Here is a 20,485-nt window from a genome sequence, read left to right on the forward strand (position 1 = left end):
TCCCAGCTCTCTCAGCCTTTCCTCACGTGACAGATTCTCCGGTCCCTTGATCATCTTTGTGGCCCTTCCGTGGACTCTCTCCAGTATGTCCCTATCTCTTTTGTCCTGGGGTGCCCAGAAATGGGCACAAAAATATGGTCCAGCCCTGTAGACCACCTTTTTCTGTGGCTGTCAGGACTGTTATAGGGAATGCATTCACTGGAAGTAGCCAAGAGCAGTATACTTTGGATCCCATGCTTAGAGGACATTTTCATTGCTTTTTGTGACTAGCTATTAATCCCTTCAGAGCATCACTTCCTTGTTATTAACCCAACACCTAAGCTTTCCTCACCAGTGTCCCCAGAGAAATAATGCTACCTGTATACTCCAGAACCATTACCTCGTACCGTATGTGTTTTGCTGGTCCCCTTCCTTCCCCATTCCTGGAAATGTGCCAACCCTGTTACATGTTGCCTGAGCTCTGCTTGTGGGAAAGTGGTTTGGGACATTTGCTGGTCGTCTTTGCCTTGTGAACTGGTCAGTCACTTATTCCCTGTCCCTATTTGCTTGTTGTAGGTATCAGTGAGAGTTTTGCCTTTACTTTCCTTAGCTACTGAATCTGGAGATGGCTCCAAAAAAAGTCATCTGGGGGCAGCAAAAGGACTTTTTTTTAACTGCTCAGTAGTTTGAAAGTTTGCGCTCCCAGCATCAGGAAGTTAGTAATACTGGTGGTTTTTTTTATTTGCAGTAGTTGCAGTTGTTTGATGAGCCTCAGATGGAGTGGATCTGTATTTTTAATCATTGATATTAGTGATTTTACCTTTAGTGTAGGAGCTTCTGGTTGCTTACAGGAGGCAGAACACTTCAAAAATCAAAGTGTATTACTTTTCATCGTATTGTTGCATTACACTGCTATCCAGAGAATGAAGTGAGCCATTCAGGAAACTATTTGTAAAGCTGCTGGCCTAACAGTTTGGTAGAACTTTACCAGGGCTAAGAAAAGGGGATAAGCCCTGGTAAATACAAACATTAAAAGAGAAATTCCTTTATCTCCCCCCCTCTCTCATGCCTACTGATTCGTAAAAGAATGTTGTAATGCAGAAATAAACTATCCTCCTCATTCTGTGGGGCCAATAGTGATTTTAGCCCAACAGTTCATCAATCTGTTGTTGTAACTCTGTTGAAGCCAGAGAAACTAGTCCAGTGACTCATTGCTCTGTTGATCCTCTAATGGAAAAACACAGAATAACTTCCTTGAAAAATTCCACAGTCTTTCTTACGTATTTAGCTGATTATTTGCTACCCTCTCTGCCTCTTTAGTGAATGGCAAGTGGATGATGTTCTGCACATCCATGAGCTACAGGTATTATTAGTCTTTGTGAAAAACTCAAACTTCCCTTCAGCTCAATGCCACATTTTTTTAATACAGCATCTCGTCTGCAGAGAAGGTTGGTCATATTTATCTAGCTCAATAGCATCGATATGAGGCTGACTTGTTTGGAAATGGCATGTGGAAAAGGCTTATTTTTTTATTACTATTTGCATTAATTATTTTTGCTTTATTAACTTCCTAGGCTGGATTGGAGCACTTACAATAGACAGAGCACTTTGCAAATGAAAGTGCATTATTTTTCGTCACATTATTGCATTACACTATTATTCTGAGAGTAAAGTGCACCCTTCAAGTTATAACAAGCTGTAATTTCATTGAAGGCTCCCTAGTATTTCTGCAACACAAGAGCAAAGCTGCAACAATTTAGTCACAAGAGCCAGAAAATCAAATTGTAGACCCTTTAATACCCAACTGGGGATACTCTATTGCTCTAATACATCCCAGCTTGGGAGTGTTTCTGATGTACTGAAACTGTATGGGTTGTACCTTTTAAAGACATTTCAAGCCGTAGTAGTCATTCAGAGCCTACTTGGCATCACTGTCCCTTTCTGCTCCTTAGACGTAGAGGTTGGAGCCAAGAGTCTGTTTGGCAATGAAGGGGTTGTTGTTTTCTCCTGCTCTTTGGGAGGCTGTGCTCTGGTGCTTGAGCCATGAGGAACGAGAGTGAAGGAGATCTTGAGAGAATGCTTTCTGCAACTGAAGGTAGCTGCTGACTTTGAGATCTATGGAAGCAAGCCAGGAAGCAGAGTTTATTGGAAGTCTGTTTGCTTACAACACAGTGAAGGAATCTCACTGCAGTACAGTAAGTGCTTCACATTTTGCAGCACGCATTTTGCTTTCATGCTGGTGTTGTAGCTGGGTGCACCTCATTCTCACTGTTTCCTGCAGATGCCTTGCGAGCACTCATGGATTTTTGATGCAATGCTCAGCCCAGCCTGAAACACAGAAGTGTTATGATACCTGGAGCTTGGTTTGAACTCATTGTTGAAATATAAACCGCTGTCTCACTAGTACAGTAATGTGGCGTGGCTCTGTGCACATCAGTGCAAGAACAATTTCTGATTTGGGATTTTGTAAGCTGTTCATACATGTACCTAGGACTAAGCGAGTCCCTGATGAGGAACCAGTCCTGAGGAATTTCAAAGCAAATCTCTGTTACCATTCCTGGACTTCTGGGATTTAGCCTGAAAAGATTTCCCTTGAAGCACTTTACTGCCTGCTGATTCTTGGCTGTAAAATCCTTCTAGCCTTTTGTAATTTGACAGTTTTAATAAAATTTACTCCATTGTTTTATAAGAGAATTTTCTCTCATTCTGGTAGCTGGCTTCTGAGAAAAACAAGGTTTAAATTCTACCCCTTTCAAATTTCTTCCAGTGGTGACTATTTTATCAGTGCACATTCTGTTTTGTACTCCATCTTTGTTATGCTGCAGCTCACAAAATTTTCATTCTGTTGCAAAGCAACATGATTTCACTGGGCTTTTGTTTAACTGATGACTTGCAGTCTTTCTCTAATTACCCTAACTGGGACTTTGTTTATCATGGGGGTATCACACGCCTCCTAGATGTTAGTCATTGCTAAACACAAGAGGGGAAATAGGATGTAAATCTCTTAAACTAATATTTTGCAGAAGAGATTCCCCTTTGATCTTTAATTACTTTGCCACACATACAAACATTTTTACAAATTTTGATTAATTTTTGATTCCTTCAGCTTCTTCATACTTCTGTAACCCGTTCTAAGTGAACACTCTGAGAGAGACAGCTTCTGTCTGGGTGAAATGGAAAGAGCCGGTGTGGAAAGTGTCCCCAGATTTCTCATGTGGAGACTGAGCCAGGCAAAATCAAGTCATAACAGCCACCTCCTCTGCATCAGCCCAGTACATAACAGAGCAGGCAGGATACAGAGCACTTGTTGGGATGTACATCCATCAGTAGAAAGTTTTCCCTCTCTCTCTCGTTACTTCTGTTGAAGTAATGAGTAAAAGGCTTAACTGATGTCTGTAAAATGCTTTGGCTTCATGCTTTGCCCTCTTAAGGGTCTCTCAGCTTCAAAGGTACATCAGACTGTGAAGGGTTCATCTGGGTTTTGGCTGGTGAAGGTGCATGTTGAAGGGAGTCTGTGGAAAAGCGCAGCACTCACTGCGTCCTGCCTCCTGGGAAAGGTGCTGCTCTCGCATCCAGCGTCACTTTTTCTTTCTCTCCAAGGGAGGGTCTTCCCACTAGGTAGTCTTTGCTTCAGAAATCTTGCTTCTGCCTTAGTGATTTACGGGTAATAAATCCAAGAGGTAATGAAGAGGGCATCATTATGCACCACAGGGAGCACCTGTAGCACATCCTAGCAGGATGTGTTAGCCAGCGCTTGCAGAGTTTACATGCTACGTAAGGGCCACCCAATTCAAGGGAGATAGATGCACTTCTTGGCTCCCCTCTCCCCAGTGCCTCCTGCACATGCAAAGCCACGTGGAAATCAGGCTTAATTTACAGCATTTGCAGCATGCCCTGCAGTCTCTGGAGCATGAAATTCACTTGATGTTGTCCCAGTGTGCTCCATTATTTTCTGCAGAGTTTTCTTCTTTGTTGAGAAGTTTCAAAGCAAGGAGTACCTTTTAAAACCAAGTGCCTTTCAAAGCAAGGAGTACCAAAGTGCTGGGTGCCTTTTCCCCATGTGCAGTGTTGCAGCATATATCACTAAGGTGCCTGTTCTGAGGACAGGCCCTCCTCCATGGGAGGGCGAGGCGATAGAGGTTAAGTGGGTGTCTGTGGGGAAAAATATGTCCCACCCAACATAGTACCTGGCCCAAACACAGGTGTTTCCCACTGCCATCTCTGGTGCTGTCGGTCCCTCAGCAGCACAGCCTGCTGCATGGTGGGGTATGTACCATGTCACATGCTGGAGCATGTGCTCTGCCCAAACTCATCCCAAATGAACGACCCACTCTTAATTACTTTTTCCTCACTGGTTCCAAATCTGTTACATCTGTACCCAAATTTGGTGTTTCTGACACTGCTACATAGGTAATTTTGGCCTGATATCACTGATACAGGTAACCTAGATGAAGGTAGCCTTGCTTCATATCTCCCTTCTGATCCTGGGGTCCATGCTGGTTTATTGCACCTCTGGTTCCCATCAGAGGTCTAAGCTAGCTTTGAAGCCATTCCAGTGGATGCTCATGCTCACAGTAGTATTTTGAGCAGATGCATGTCTTCATTCATAAACTGATTGGCATTACTGATTTTACCCTGCAGTTTTGTTTTCCTTAACCCATGATGCCATAAAAAGCCTTTGTGCTAGAAAATCCCGAGTCTTTACCTTCTACAAAGCAAATTCCTAAAGGCTGTTTCATATTGTAAACCCCAAAATGGAGCCATCCAGAATCCCTAATAGCATTTGAAGTCATAGGCTACAAAGAATCTAGATAAGTATGTGGTCGAAGAAGATCCTTGTTGTACCTGACATTTCATCCTTGAAAGCAAACAAAACTCCCTTCCGGAAGGTTGTGTTGCATGGCTATGAATTAGAAGAGTAAATACTAGCAAAATTAAATCTCATTCAGTATGAATCCAGATTGCCCACAGCATTTGGTATCTTACCTGTGAGACGTCTAAGTCTACTGAGTACGTTCGAAGTCCACATCTTAAACAGAGTCCTAACTTCCTCCAGGAGGCCTTTCCTAGGATCCGGTACTGCCCTAAGCACTGATCTGAGATGACCTAGTCTCTCTCTGAATTGGTATTTGGGTCTTCCTGTGTCCTAGTTTCCAGTGGAACAGTCTCGGAGAGACTTACCTCCTACGTTAGCCAGTCTTTCCAGATTTACCCAATTAACAGGTGTCATTTTGCTATGAAATCACTGAAATCACGTGTGTATTTGTAAAAATCCTCTTATCGAATGCCTGATCCCTGTCATGCCTTCTATACTTTCAAGTTGATGGCCTGCTTTCAGTTAAGCCCTGCAGGATAACTCCCCCCCCCCCCCCCCCTTTTTTTTTTTGGTGTGCTTTGCAGTTCAGCACTTTATACTTCTGTCATGATAACAAAAGGAACATTGTTATGACTGCTGACATTTGTGTCAGAGCATGCCAATGGAAGTTTAAAAGATATGCCAAAGCAGTTGCTGTTGTATTTTCAGGCAAGGCTCAGTGTTCTACTTTATTTCTTATTTTCAAGGGATGCAGTCTATTCCTGCTGTTGAGAAAATGGTGCTGTGGGTAGAATCTGTGAGAGAGCAGCAACTTATTTAACCTGAACAGGTTTAAAATTATTCTCCTGTCTTTCATTATGCACTACTTTGTTGTATAAATTTACATGCCAAATTTTTTGCTTGCATACATGAGTTACTTGAATTATTCTTTTTGCATGTAACATTTTGCATGAAACTATATTTGCTGCATGCATAAAAAAGGTTGGTGCCTATGCAACAGTTCATACCCATCCTCATATGAGCCCCTACAGCACAGACACTGATTTTGACCAGTCACATGCCTAATAGCAGAAAAGAAAAAATAGACTGACAAATCCAGAAGGCAAAGTCCGGTTGAAATAATAGCAGGTAAGTCACAGAAAAAGAGCATATGTATGAATTTTCAGGGCCTCTTTCTTATCTGTAAGCAACAGAGACTTTGATTTACTTTCCCATGTGAAAGGCAGGAATTCAAGCCAGAAGTGCTTCCTCCTGCCGTTTGAACAAGGCACTGAGTTTGGCTTGACTCTAAGGGAAGTGTCAGGTGCTCAGTCATCCAGCATGTATTTTCCTAGACATCTCCAGTCCAAGTATCACTGCTTTTCCTTGTTCTACCTAGCAAATCTGACAAGACCACAGCTCAGAGTAGCCTGACTGTGGAAAAGAAGCCACTGAAGTCATCAGGAGGTCATTTATTTTCTGAAGACCGGTGTCTTACCAGGGTTTTTCAAGTGGTATCTACCAAACAAGGGAATAACGGAGAAAAGAGTGAGGAGGAGAAACTCAGATATTGTGGTGTCAACCAGTTAAAGACTTTGGGATAACTGCAGTAATTACTACTACAGAGTAGGTGTCGTAGAGTGTGGTCAAACCGTGTGGGAAGAAACCTTCAAGCCCAGCCCCATCTATCACCACATCAGTTGCAGTATTTCTTCCACCCCTGGCAGGGCTGCCCAGGTTTCCTTCCATAAGACAGAACCCAGAAGGAAATTCTGGCTCCAGAAGGTTGACACTCGTCCAAGTATTTATTGCCAGAAGTGCCTGTCTGGCAAGTGTCATCCAGGATGGCCCAGAGCAGGCCAGTGTGTCCCTTGGGAAGGCCTGTCCTGGGCCTGCTGGCCCCAGAGCACCACTGGTATCATCTGTATGCTCCATCCAAAGACAAAGGCAAGGACAGGACTTTGGAGGGCAATATTCTGCCTGGTTGTAACAACAGCTGTATTGCAACCCTTTGCAGGGCCCTGGCTACTGGTTTTTTTTTTCCCCTTGCTTTTGTCTGTGCAGCTGCAAGACTGAACAGAAACTCTGTTTCCAGTTCAGCTGGCTGTGCTGGCTGAGGCCAGCTCCCCTGTAACTAAAGCCGGCTTCCCTGTGCAAAGTCCTGCACCTGGGAAGGAACAATGCCAGCACCAGTATTTATTGACCTTGATAAGATCCCCCTGAGCCTCCTTTTCTGCAGGCTGAGCAGTCTCAGCTCTCTTGGCCTCTCCACATAGGAGAGGTGCTCCGGTGTCTTCATCATCTTTCTGGACCTATGTTGGACTCTTCCTAGTATGTCCATGTCCCTTTTGTACTGAGGGACCCAGAACTGGACATGGTGCTCCAGGTGCAGCCTCATGAATGCTGAGTACAGGGGAAGGATCACCTCCCTCGAGCTGCCGGAAAGACAGCAAATGCAGCCCAATGCAGCCGAGAATACCATTACCTTTCTTAGCGGCAAGGACTCACTGCTCCCCCGGGTTCAGCTTGGTGTCCACCAAGACCCCCAGGTCCTTCACTGCAGAGCCACCTCCTACCATGTCCTGGGGCTGGGGTTGTCTTACGCCTCCCATTACCCATGGGGCATGTGACAATGGGATCTTCTCTGGACCATGGTCCAACTTGTTTGTGAACCACTTGATACCGTAAAGACAGACGGCACTAAACTAAATGGGGCGTACTCTACCAAGCTCACCCGCACTGCAGGGGATATGGTCTAAGCTTTGAGCAAGAGTCACTTGCTCTACAAAGCTGGGAGTCAAACAACTTGAAAACTTCCTTGTCTAACACCGAAGCCAGAAGGTTTGCTCCAAGTGATGGCCAAGCAGGCCTGTGCTGAGTGTGCTTTGAGCTGTCTGGCATCCAAACATTACAAGAAACCCTTGCAACATATTGGAAATTGTTTATGACCACTAAAAATGTCATTTTTTCTCCTTTTGCCCAGAATCATTCCAAACCCTATCCCCACACATCCATTTATACATACAAAAATAATAATCCTCTCATTGTGAGAGCAGTGCAGAACTGAATTATATTGCCTGCATATAAGGAGACATCTGTGTTGCAGACATGTCTCCTACATATGCAAAAGTGAATGAAATTGGCTTCTGAATATAAAGGGAAACAGATTTCAGGAGGACGACAGCCACAAAACAAGCTCATGGTTGTTGCTATAAGGCCTCCGTGAGAGTTGATGCTGAATTAAAAGGAACACTTTTCTAGGTCAGATCAGCAAAGGTTTTTCATCATTCTAACCCAATCTGCCCTCCTGAGCTGTGTCTTTCTCTGTAACAAACTCCCAGGGTAACTCATGGCCTTTAGTCACCATCTCCAGCAGTATAGCTGATGCCTGCTGCTGTTTCTGGAATGGTATCCCAGCAGTCAGGCAGGGTTAGTTTCTATAGAGACTGGAGATTGAAGAACTAAGGCTTAATCTGAATGTAATCTATCAGTCCATTATAATCACCTGGTTATTTCATGTCCTTGTCTTCAGTCTGTTACTCAGGTTCTTCCCAGCAACTCCCTTAAGAAAAATTGTACAAGGACAGGACCAAGAAAGCATGTGGAGGCACAGTGGTCTGTATCTACAGGACTGGGGACTCTCATCTTACTGAAGGGCCTGGCTAACAAACCAAGGATGGTATCATAAGAACTGACCAGGATAGTGTAAGTAATATTTTGGGGAAGGTACAGAAAGGCAAATCTAACTAGTTCACAAGCTGTTTTTTTCTCCTGCAGGAATCAAAATCAATTCATGAAAGCACAGAGGCCCTCCTCAATTTCAGCTCCATGAAATCTGTTTGTTCTGGTGTTTTATCCCAACTTCATCCTCTTGCATCCTATTTGAACCAATGGTCCGTCACAGGAACTTCCTGTGCAAATGAGCATTAATTAAGAGCTGTGCTGAATGCCACCAGCTCAGAAATGTAATTGCTATGCTTATTTTGCATCCAGTTTGCACTGGCACAAGACACTGTGTTGGACAGGGACCAGTGAGCCCCAAAATGTTTTCTCCGTTGCGAGGAGTGAACTCATTTTACGTTCGCACATTGATTGCCTGAAACTCTAGAGTTCTATTACAGCAATAGTTCAAGTAAGTGTCCAAAACAGAAGTCTCTGTAATAAGTGTTGGGTGCTGTCCATAGGTACACATAGTTTGACAGATCTGAATTGTGCATGCACAAACACATTGTGTTGTCAGGCTTGCAAAGATACTGACCTCCTTTGGCTTCAGCTGTTCTGAAAAAAAAAAAAACACAAAAACAAACAAACAAACAAAAACAGAGAAGATGCTCCAAAGCTGTGATATAAAAGCCATTCCCTGTGTATTTGTTTGTATGTTAGAAGTAAAAGCCTCTTTGAGTTACTAAATATAAAATATTTTTTGAAAACATGTTATACAATTCAAGATAAAATATGTAGAAAAATATTGCAGAAAGACCCATTAAAAGATGTATAAAGAATATCTATAACTACTAGGCCAAAACATCAATACCCAGTCTCTGCAGGGAGGGATAGTTGCACTTAAGTTACTTCCTAGGCTTCCTACTTCATCACTTCTGTGGACGCCTAAAACGACAGATTACCTGTGAATTTTTGAATCTGATGTTCTTACTATGTTGTGGTTTTTACTTTTGTGTTTAATGACAACTGGAGATCTAACACTAGACATTTATTTGTATATTTCTTATTAGTAAACACTGAATATAATTTTGACCATATATGCTGTTCATTTACATAGAATACTTCTCTGAAGTTAGGCAGTGAAATTCAGGTGGTCTGGTTCACTTTTTGTTTGGTCATTCTCCCTTTCTGGTTTTCATGTGCTGACACAAGATTCCAGTGTTTGGTTATTCACCTTTGAAAAGGAGGAGGGGTAAAAACCTGTAACAAAGGTTTGAAGAGAAACTTTAAAAGACCTCTTACTGGTTCTGCAAAGTGCTTTTAGGAGATTGGGGAAGGCACAAAGTTCCTCTCAACTTTAAATAAATTGGACTTGTTCCTAGACCCTAGAAATTGTGCAATGCCTGGACAGACCTTAGATGACCAGTTGTTTATGGGAAGGCATAAGGCTTATTTGACCATTGAAGCATCGGAGGAGGGCAGTGAGGAGAGCGGGACCCTTGACAGATGATAAATCCATCACAATCACACTCCTCAGCAGGGCTCTGACTGGGTCAGTGGTGTATATTCACTTCAGCAGACAAAGATTCCCCATCTCTTCCTTCTTTCCTTTAGGTTTTCTTGCCATGTCTGGATCCATGTCCTCTCTGCACACCCTGTGACTGTAACTTCAAGTGGCAGTGCTTGAATTCAGCATGCAGCTCTTGTCTTCCATGTACACCCGGGCATGTCACAGCCAGGGCGTTGCTCTAAGTTCAGGTCACACTTGAGAGTGTGAACTGGGGGAGGAATGGGGAGAGAAAAGAGAGCTGGGAGGGGTAAGGAAGGGACTTGGGTGGGAAAGATATTGGCTTGTGTTCGTTAATTCTTGATCTTTAAGGGGGAAAAAATGTAAAAGGTAATGAGTGCTGGTTTGAAATAAAACAGTCAAATTGTATAGATTCCAACTTTTTGCAGCTAAATACATCAATTGCATCAGACAAACACAGATCAAGGTAATTTTTTCATCGAATCAAATTCTGGAGAGGGTGCAGCCTACTAAAAATACACAAGCACAGTCACCCTCGATCACATTTGTGTACAGATGAAGAGCAATCATCAGGTCAGCGGAAGCAGTCTCCTTGAGATCCTGCTCTTTGGTATCTTCTCAGAGCATCTCTGCCACAGAGACATCCCTTTGCTGAGCAAAGGTCAAATCCCATCTGCCCCTCACATCTGCACAGTTTCCTGTTGGGCTCCATTGCTCAGTATTAAGATCATTTTCTTCTCAGAAAGGTGGAGGAAAATGGAAGGAAAGAACACAGGTGAGCAGGCTGAAACCAGGACAGGCATGGCAATGGGGATTTGTGGAGTCATCCCAGCAGTGACTTCAGTCTTACCTGGTGGATGGCAGCATATTTTGTACAGCCTGCTTCCACGAGGTGCTGGGCAATGTGCTGAAATGATCTGGGGAGGCCTAAGTATTGGTCTACTCTCAGGCAAGTGTTTATTAGGAAATGGCAAGCGCATTCTGGGTAGGACCCTAGCTTCAGAAGCGCTCGTCTCATCTCCAAGAGGGAGTGATTCTTCATCTTGGAACGGTAGCAGATGTGTCAAATCAAATTCCAAGCACGGTCACAGGTAGCTGTCGGACCTCGGCCCGCCCAGGCACCCAGCAGGAGGCAGCCCGCAATCACCTGAAGCTTTCACGTTCTCTGGTGCGGGCAGCGTCCCGCAGCGGGGGTACGGGCTCGCTCGGGCTCAGAGCTGCAAGCGCTCAGTCCGAGGGACCGCTGAGGCGGCCCAGCCAGCGCTGCTGGCGGCGGCAGCGGCACCAGGTGGGCACCTCACAGGGCCCACGGGAACGCGCGGCGCGAGCGCGGAGGCGGTGGATGCGCCCGGCGGCTCTCTGCCCGTCCCCGGTCGCGGGGCCCGGGAGCTGGTGCGCGCCCTCGCGTTCTGTGGTAACCCGAGTCCCGCTGCGGTGGCACCGGGGCATTTTAAGCCCCCGAGATGCCCCCGGCAGGCGGCGGATCACGCCCAGCGTAACGGCCGGCCGCTCCCGAGGCTTCCTCGCGGCGGGGCGGCGGCAGGCGGTGCAGGCGCCCTGCCGCACCCGCACCGCGGGGCCGACGGTTCGGAGGTTTTGCTGCGGTTCCCCCGGCGCTGCTCGGGGCGCGGCGGCGGCCAGGAGCCGACCCGCAGCCGGGCGCCGGGCGCCGGCACCTCCCGGGGCGGTGGCTCCCCGGGGCCGGCCCGGCCCCTCCGCGCGCTGCCGGGAGGCGGTCGCAGGGCGGGGGAGCCACCGCCCCCAGCGCGCAGCCGCAGAGGCGGGCGGGGCGGGGCGGGGCCGCGGCCTCGCGTGGTCCCGCCCCCGCCGGCGACGCCGCTGCGCGCTGACGTCGCGCGCGGCCGGTGCGAGCGGTGTGGCGGCGCGCGGCGATGGGGCAGCCCCGGCGGCGCAGCGGGGGCGCCGCGCTCGGCCGGTGAGTGCGGGACGGGGCGCGGCACCGAGCGGCCGGCCGCGGGGCGGCGCGCGGCTGAGGCGGCCCCCGCGTGCCGGGCCGGGCCGGGCTCGGCTCTCCGCCCGCCCCCGCCGCTGTCGGGCCGCGCTCCGCCGCCCTCCCGGCCGCCGCCCCTCGCTCCGCGGCCGCGGCCCAGCCGCCCCGGGGCCGCCCCCGCTGCGGCCGGCGGGAGCTCGCGGGCCAACGGGCCGGGGCGCGGTGGGCCGGGGGCGGCCGGGCGGGCGGCCGGGCCGGGGCCGGGGCCGCCTCCCGGCGGCCTCGGGGCTGGCGCCGGCAGCGGCGGGGCCGGGGCAGCGGGGGCTCCTGGCGGCCCGCCGGTGCGCCGCTCCTTTGTTCGAGCGATTCGGCGGCGCCGACCCGGCCTCATCCCGGCCGGCTCCGCCAGCTGCCCGTGGCGAGGTGTCCGGGGTCGGTTTCCTTAGGCCGGTGCGCAGGGGAGCCCGCCCGCTGCCTTCCTCAGAGGGGGCTCCCAGGAGCGGGCCTTCAGAGCAGGGAGCCCCGCGGGTAGAGCCGCGGCGTCAGCGCCGCGTGGGGACGTGAGGCCTGGGCCTGAGGCTGGCGCCGTTACCAGAAGTTCCCGCTGTGCGTTCGTAAGAAATAGCCAAAGCCCGTGCGGCGGCATCCCCGTCCCTGCAGGAAGGGCGAGGGAGGCCCCTTGGGGGACCGGAGATGTAAAGCTGTGAGCTGAAGGTCCCAGCGGAGGCGTAGAGGGGAGCGATGCAACCACCTCTGTGTCAGGGGCCGTCGCCTCAAACCCAGCGTCTCTGCGGGCTGCGACCCTTTCGTAAGGCACGTCTGGGCTACAGGCGTGAGCACTGAGGTGGTAACGCTGTGAGCCCGGGCCGGTGCGATACAGTCCTCCCAGTTTGTGGGGCAGTTGTGCTGTCCTTGCTGCTGGTCCTGTCCTCAGCAAGATCAGTGGGCGGCTTCGCGTTTAGTCGGTAGGACGATGCACGTCTGGGGATGCACCTGGAAACGTGAGGAGGGGAAGGAAGCCGGGTGTGGTAGCCCGGGGGGCTGTTCTCTCAGTGCTGGGGAGCTCTTGTCTCCTGTGTCTGTGGAGAACAGGGCCCTCCAGCTTGCGGGACTTCCGCTGTTCTGCGACTGCCGTGGTCCCGCAGTGTACCTGGGCCAAATAGGCTGGTTTGGTGGAGTATCGTATCCGCCTGCGTCTGCTTCAGTTCCAAGATAAATCCTCTCAAGCCATCTAGAAGTATTTCAATATATGGAAGCAACTTGTAGATGGAGGAAGATCTACTTTGTCTAGATTTTGCCTAAGAAAAATAAATGGGGATGTAAGGCTTTTGTGCCATTTTTTTTGAAGTGTTTTGTCATTTGATTTTTTTTATTAGTTTTCCCCCCAGCATGTACCACGTGAAACCACGTGTACCACCTGATTTTTTTTTAAGAAGCTCTCTGTCATGGTTGGAGATCACTCACGTTTTATTTGATTGGAACTAACAATCCACTAACTGAAAGCAGCATCTAACTCAGATATACTACTAGCTGCATTTTATTTTTCCTTCAGAAATGTTACTCATTTCCAGCTTTGGTGTCAGTATGAGTGCTGGCTTTAGAAAGTTTATTTTCTGACAGCATCTATTAGACCTACCACTTACTGGACTCTGATACTAAACGTGTCAAAGCAAGTAGGAACGCAGTCTTTCAAATAAGAGTTGATTGCCCTCTGGAGGAGACTGGATCTGTGGTGCTGTTCTGTTGCTGATCAGATGTTGGTGGGTTTTCTTACTATACTTATTAATTTTGACAGGTCCTTCTCCTCTACAAAGAAGTTTTGTTGCCAAGATTTACTCTGAAAATGACCTGCGCTACTAAATGCAGCTGTCTGCAAATGTAAAGCCAACAAATCATATCTCCCTCCCTCCTCTGAATTTCCTATTTCCTGTGGAATTTATATTTCAAAGTATTTTTGAAAATAGATCTTTATTGAGGACATTTGGATCACAACTGTGAGCATATCTATGCAAAGAGACGAGCGAGTCTGAGCAATTTCAAGGTACGTATGCCTACTATATCTTATAACAAATGGATAATCAAAGTATGCTATTGAAGTCGGGAATAAATGTGTTTGGGGAACGCAACTTTACTCAGTCTGCCCAAGAGTGGGAAGTAACAAAGCCTTATAAAAGTATGATATCTGAACAGAATACAAGTTCTTGGAACTTGGGCTCCCTGCTGCCTTTTGGTAAACTATGTTTATTCTCACACGTTGGAGAAGGAGGGAGTCAAGGTGGGAAGACGTGGAAAGAAAAGACCATCTGATTAGAGGGGGCAGATAACTCCAGGTGTACGTTTTCTTGATTCAGATTGCTAAAGCTTCTATGAGTAACAGTGTAGATCAATGGAGTACACACGTGTACAGTGAGACCATGCAAGCACCAGCATATCCAGCTGGCATTGTATGGCAGTTGACCTCATTTGAACCTGCCATAGGAATCCTTGAAAGGTGCCTTTCAGAAGAGCAGTCTGCTTGTGGTGTATGACCTGAGCCTTCATTGCTTTACCGTTCAGTTCTCAAATGCTATGAAGCTCTGTAGATTTCTTCTTCTGAGCATTTGACAAACATTAAATAGTCAGTGAAATGCACTTGGGAGACATTGGTGATTTCTCTGGTTAGGTAAAGAGAAAGCTTTCAGATCAAGTTTTAAGATAGCTGCCTTGAATTGGAAAGCGTCTCTGGAGAAGACTAGAAGTGAAGCAGGGCTTGCTTGCCTTCCTGCGCGCAGTCACAGCACAATAATCTTTTGCTCTGTGTAACTTGCTTAGGAGTTTGTAATACACTGCAGAGTATTCGGAGGTTTGAAATACCTACTTGTGAGGCAGGTGTGTAGCAACTCACAGCAACAGTCTCAGAGCGATCTGCCTGTAATGTACAAACTAGCAAAGCTGCGACTTCACTCTGTGGCTGTACAGCTTTGTCACGCCCAGGTAACGGAAGATGGAGAAACTTTCCTGTTTAAGAATTGCAGAACATTTGCCAGTTTGCTCAGCTGTATTTTATCTTAAGGCTTTTAGCTGTAATTTCACATTGAATTCTAAAGCTGGAATGAGGAGGTCAGCTAATCTCTTCTGTGTCGGCTTGAAAGAGGTTAGTGTGCGTTGATACTATTTGCTCTTTCATAAACTACTTGGAAATGTCTCTCCCGTGGGATGTAGGTGTTCATGCTAATATTTCTGGGCCACGGCAGTCTATCAATTAATTACAGGTTACAGTGAAAGTCAGACAAACATCTCAGTTTTATAGAAGAGTGGACTATTCATTAGTCTTTTTTTAATGAAAACTGATGTGCTGAAAGCAGATACTTGACTGAGTACTCTGGCATGCTCTGCAGCTGCACAACGTGTCTTCAGTAGACAAGCTTTTCTTAACAGCTTTCATTCATGAGCTCCATTGACCGAAGGGGAGATGGTACAGGAGGAAGGGACTGACTTAACCTGCCTGCCTTAATGATACAATGTTACTGTTCCTGTAAGGGGAACACAAAGTGGACTGAATAAAATAGGGCTGACGGTGCGCTGTTGTTGAGAAGGGGACCCTTCTCATGGCTGCAGTTATCCCTCCTGTTGTTCCCCTGCAAGCAGAGTTAGGATCTACAGGTGGTAGCTTGTTAAATTTCTCCATTATATGTGGGCGGAACTTATTGCAAGAATCTTCAGAGGGGTTCCTCAGTCTGGCCTGGGCATTGCTATTTGTCTATGGTACTATACTAAAATACCATTTGGCAGAAAAGTCGCTGTTTCCCGTGACCTGGTTTCATGAAAACTGGAGAAACACACTAGTGAAATAGTTTGCAGAGCTGTCCGTATCTTAGTGTGTGTTTTAGATAGTGTAGCGGGGACTTGGATTAGGGATTTGTTTTGTATTCTTTAAACTAGGTGCCATTTTAATCATATATAAATAAGCTACGGTCTTTGTAATTCCATCAGTCAAAATTGATGCACGTTGCCCAAAAATGCTGTTGTTCTGTGAAAAATATTTAAATGAACAATTTTTAGTCTCTGAATATTGGTAAAATAACGTAGATTGTTTGACACATCCCTAATCAAGTTACTTTTGTTTCCTTGTCTGTAAGATGAGATTGATCTACCTTTTTAGAACACTCAATTTCATGAAAATCATTGTTTTATTTGCAATAACTGTATTTTCATTATTCAATTTCATATGACTAATAGCGAATGTTAATGTGTAGAATGGCAATGAATTTGAGTATAAAATAAAATTTTCTTTTGGCATAAATAGATGGCCTGAAAGGTGAATTTGTACGCTAGAGAAATGTTGCTCTAAAACTACCCTAAAAGGGGACAAAAAAACTTCTAAGAATGCTAAAGGGCACTGAGATGTTGAGACAGGTGGTAGTGTCACTGGTTCAACTTGCATGATGGGTTGTGGTGAGAATTTTGCAGACACCTCCACTTGTGGTTTCTTCAGAGAGAAATCTAGCAAATTTCCATATTTCTCAGATTTGCGCGTGCTGATTGGTCTCCCTTAATAAATGCTTTCTAGGCTTGGTTTTTTGTCCTGGACTTGTTGACTGTGATTTTCCTGGAAGGTAGTTGCCATGGCGATTGTCCTGTTAGCAAATAAACGTGCTTTTTATGGTCTCTGGGTATGTTGGTGTGGAGTAGAAAGACTGTAGTCTTTTCTGGGATCAGTGGAAGTAGCAGACCCATAGAGGCTTCGTGTTTGTAAATCACTGCCTGTGGGAGAGAGTTGAACAAGCATCTTATGCTTCAGTGGGTAATAGCAGTGAGAAGTAATATCGCTTGTCCTGTTGGTAAGGAGCAGTGACACAGTGCATTGCACGAAGTCTGAGGCTGAATAATGATTAAAATTGGAGAAATGAAAAAAAAAAAAAGGCAGCTTTTATTCAGGGTCTGTTATAGCTGAACTTACCTGATTCAGGCCAAGAGTGGCTGACTGACTCAGTGACACGACAGCATTTTTGATGGAAATTTCAGGGTGCGTGGCCGTTAAGATCCTTCACAATGCAGGGTTTCAGCTGGGATAACCTCTAGCTCCAGTCTTTTGCTTTTCTGTTTGTACTGGCATGCTGTTCGTGCTGCACCTGAGCGCTGCTATCTGGTTTTAGCTCCTTAATGCTGGGGCAGTGAGCTGGGTTTCCAGCTGAACCTCTCCACACCAGTGCTGGGGCATGGGAGCCACAGCTCACTGCAGACCTGACAAATGGGTGTGTTCGTGCTTATGCCAAGTGCAAGGTCAACACAAATAGGTCTCAAAAGCAAGACATAGCTGTGTTTTTGCAAAGGGAAAGCCCAGGTTGGTATGGCTCCGTGGATGTTAATTAGCTTTTTTTTTTTCCCCTTTTCTGTGGAAGAGCATGCGAGTCTTCTGGAGCAGCAGCTTGGTTAGTTTGCAGTGAATACCCGTGAGAAGTCAGGCTGATGGGTCTGTAGAATGATGCTATGGCACAGCAGCAAGGGCTTGTTGCAGTGTGGTGGGGCTGGAAAGGCTGTGACAAACTGCAGCTTTCTGGTCTGCAGGGCAGTTTTCATCCTGCTCACACTTGTACTGTGGGTGTTGGTTTTCAGACGGTTTGTTCTGGAAGAGTAACTGGGTGTTAAGTTTTGGTTCTGGTTTGGCAAAGTCATTTAAATGCTTCAGGTATTAATTCCAGCTTGTGGGGGGAAAAACAAACTAGTTTTAGTGTTGGTTTAACTCCTTTATCAGTGTCCCAAGCTCTCCTCTCTAAGAGGAGTCTGGTGTAGCTGAGGCAGTCTAAGGAAACATTTTTTTGAAAAAGCAAAATGTGTGTGTGTCGCAGATGACACTCCCAGGGAAACACTTGAAGGCATTCATTAATTTTTAGGATCTGTTCAGATGTAGCCCTGGCAGCCTGGAAGATGCCAGTTCTAAATACTCTGCTAGGTTTAGGAACTCCCCTAGTTCTGTAAAGAAACATACCTATTTAGGGTTCTTTTCTTATGGTGTCTGTCACTTGCTGGGAGTGCGTCCATTTTCATGGCATGTTCCGATAACCGCTAGTTTCAGACCTCTTCTACTCTTCTCAGCATGCTGTGTCTATTCTCCAGGTAGTTCGCCCAAGTAAGCCTTTAAATGTTCGTGTAAACAGAAATTCCAACAAATTCCGTAATAGTCAGATGTGTTTTTTGGTTGCTGCTAAAATGAGTGAAGGAATTGTTCCCAAGCTAAGTTTTTTCCTAGTCCCCATGCTCTGGTTCCTAACCTAGTTTTATTTTTAAAGTTTAGATCAGTTTAAAGAACAGAGTTAGGGAATTGAGTAGACCAATGAAGCATACCTTCCATCGAGGAAGTCTTCCTCCGTCATTTTTTAGGTGTTTGCTGAAGAAAAAGGTGAGAGCATGGACATTCATCGAAAAGGGGAGAAACTATCGTGCAGCAACTTTAGCCATTTCTCATGATTTTTTGTGTGTTTGTGGAGACGGCAATAAATCAGCTGGAAGTTGACTGGAGCTTGGTATGAGGCTGTACCAACAATGAATTTTGGCGTGGTCTTTGCAGGCAGTTTCTACTTATTGCAAAGTAAAACAATATACTTGCAGAGAGAATGGCTCTAGGCGCTGATGGTTGTGAAACCTGGAGGAGGATCTTTACCCCTTTACTTTTTTAAAAAAATGCTTCTACTTTAACAAACTTCAGGAACCAGCTGTGAACCGCTGTTGCTTTTGCTGACCTACTTTTTTAGTGCAAGGTTATTAAGGAAGTGCTGGTATAGCATGGGTTTTCTCCTCTGTGGGCAGGCTATATAAGAGACTTCGAAAAGTTAAGCATGTGTTTCAGAAAGGAAAGCAGTATTGCTGTCTCTAACCCTCTTCAGTTGCCGTGAGGATGGCAGCTTTTAGATTGAGAACAACTGTGCTCCACTAGGGCCAGAGACCTCACGCCGGATTTGTGAGGAAGACCAACGTGTGTGTGATTGGTGCCGGAGGTGTCGCCTCATTCAGTCCCTCACTAGAAGTCAATCAGTCGTCATTTGTTATATATTACTAATTCAGCGTTAGCTCTTTATTAGCTCTTACAGGTAATGGTTAAAGACAGGATTGTTAGAGCCTATTCTTGGGCTGGCAGAGTAATTTCATCTGCTTGTTGGTGGGTAATGCAGTGGGACTCTCCTAGTACCTAGCTAATCTAAATGCTTCTCTATAATATTGCAGTTCATAACATGGTATAGACCTTATGTAAGTTATACCCTTAAGCAGTACTGAGTAAGTTATTTGATTTCATAGGCTACCACAGAAACTTAGTACCATGTTGCATCCTAAGAAGTGTATCTTTGTCCTATTAGAAGAGATAAAAGGGAATAGCTGACTGGAGTGATGTTTCTCCATTTGTAATAGTCCCCCAGATAGGGATCTGTGTTACTGATGGAGATGGCTTAAGAAAACCCGTGATTTGGAGGTGTTCGGGATTTCAGTTGTTTCCTCATGTATTCATATTGACTTACTGGCTGAGATGTTTTGTCTTCATGCTTTGCATTAGGATTGTGATTGAGTACAGTTATTGATCCTGTTATCACTGACTGGATGATCTCAAGACTGGATAACTGCTGTGTCCAGTGAGGCTGTGCTTGAAAATAGCAGTTTAAGCATTTCCACGAAATGGCTGTTTGCACTGTGGGAGGAACTTCCCCATCCATCAGTATAGGCTGAGGGGCCTGGCCAGCTGGAAGGCAATTCTGTAGAGAGTGACTTGGGAGTTCTGGTGGAAACCAAGTTGAACAAAAGTTCAGGAACCAAGCACCTTGTTCTTGCTTGGTTTAGGATCTGGTTATAATCCATTTCCTTAGTGGTAGGTAAACCTGAGACTTATTTCAAACAAATCCATTTCTGTGTTGTCTTGGGTGTATTTGTGTATTTTTTTTTTTCATGTGGACTCTGCCATGAATGTGGGAGGAAATGTTCTGGTTTTTGGCTGAGGCTGTAAATGCATGACTGCTCAATTCCCATTGGCAAGCAAGTTGTCGAGCACGATTTCTGTATACCTGAGTGGCTGAGGTTGTGGAGGTGGATATTGAAGAGCTAGCATATTTGTGTGTGTGGCTGCTTAGCTGTGCAGCATTTATGAAATTTGTGTATTCTCTAAAAAAGCATAATTGAATCTACTGGAAGTAGAGGGCTATGGGTGGGCATCAGTATTTTTATTGCTTGAGTCTAGGAAGTATAGTCCTTTAGTTCTTTAAAAAGCATTTTCAAAACTAGTCAGCTGAAGTTGAATTTATTTGACCTTGCAGTGAAATACTCATTACATCCATGCCAAGAAAGGTGGTTAAAAGTAAATATGGAACAACGATCATACCTTTGATATATCAAAACTTGGGCTAAAAGTGTCTCATATTAGTGCAAAACTAAAAAAACAAACCGCATTATGTTTCGAATACACATGTTCATGTTTAATCAACAAAGCATTAAGCCACAGGTTTCATACAGCAACAGTTGCATCTACAGCAAACACTAAGCACTGTTCCCAAATGCATGCTTTTGTGCTGTAATGGTGAGTCGTTGCTACTTTGGGTCCCTTCCTTTG

The 20,485-nt window shown here is 45.9% G+C and overlaps 1 protein-coding gene across 22 annotated transcripts in view; it reads left to right on the plus strand.

The window, feature by feature from the left end:
• TMCC1 (transmembrane and coiled-coil domain family 1) overlaps positions 1-20,485 on the plus strand; it is a 152,808-nt gene that overhangs the window by 46,713 nt on the left and 85,610 nt on the right. For 18 of the 22 annotated variants that reach the window (XM_067002936.1, XM_067002933.1, XM_067002931.1 and 15 more), the window contains 2 exons: positions 8,307-8,479; positions 13,712-13,957. The gene's annotated coding sequence lies outside the window, so the exon portion shown is untranslated. Of the gene's footprint in view, positions 1-1,064; positions 2,175-8,306; positions 8,480-11,766; positions 11,902-13,711; positions 13,958-20,485 lie in introns of those variants that run through there. The other 4 variants (XM_048074498.2, XM_067002938.1, XM_067002937.1 and 1 more) reach the window with 4 other exon arrangements.

The sequence above is a fragment of the Anser cygnoides genome, chromosome 10 (genome assembly GCF_040182565.1).
Source record: "Anser cygnoides isolate HZ-2024a breed goose chromosome 10, Taihu_goose_T2T_genome, whole genome shotgun sequence".
NCBI lineage: Eukaryota > Metazoa > Chordata > Aves > Anseriformes > Anatidae > Anser > Anser cygnoides.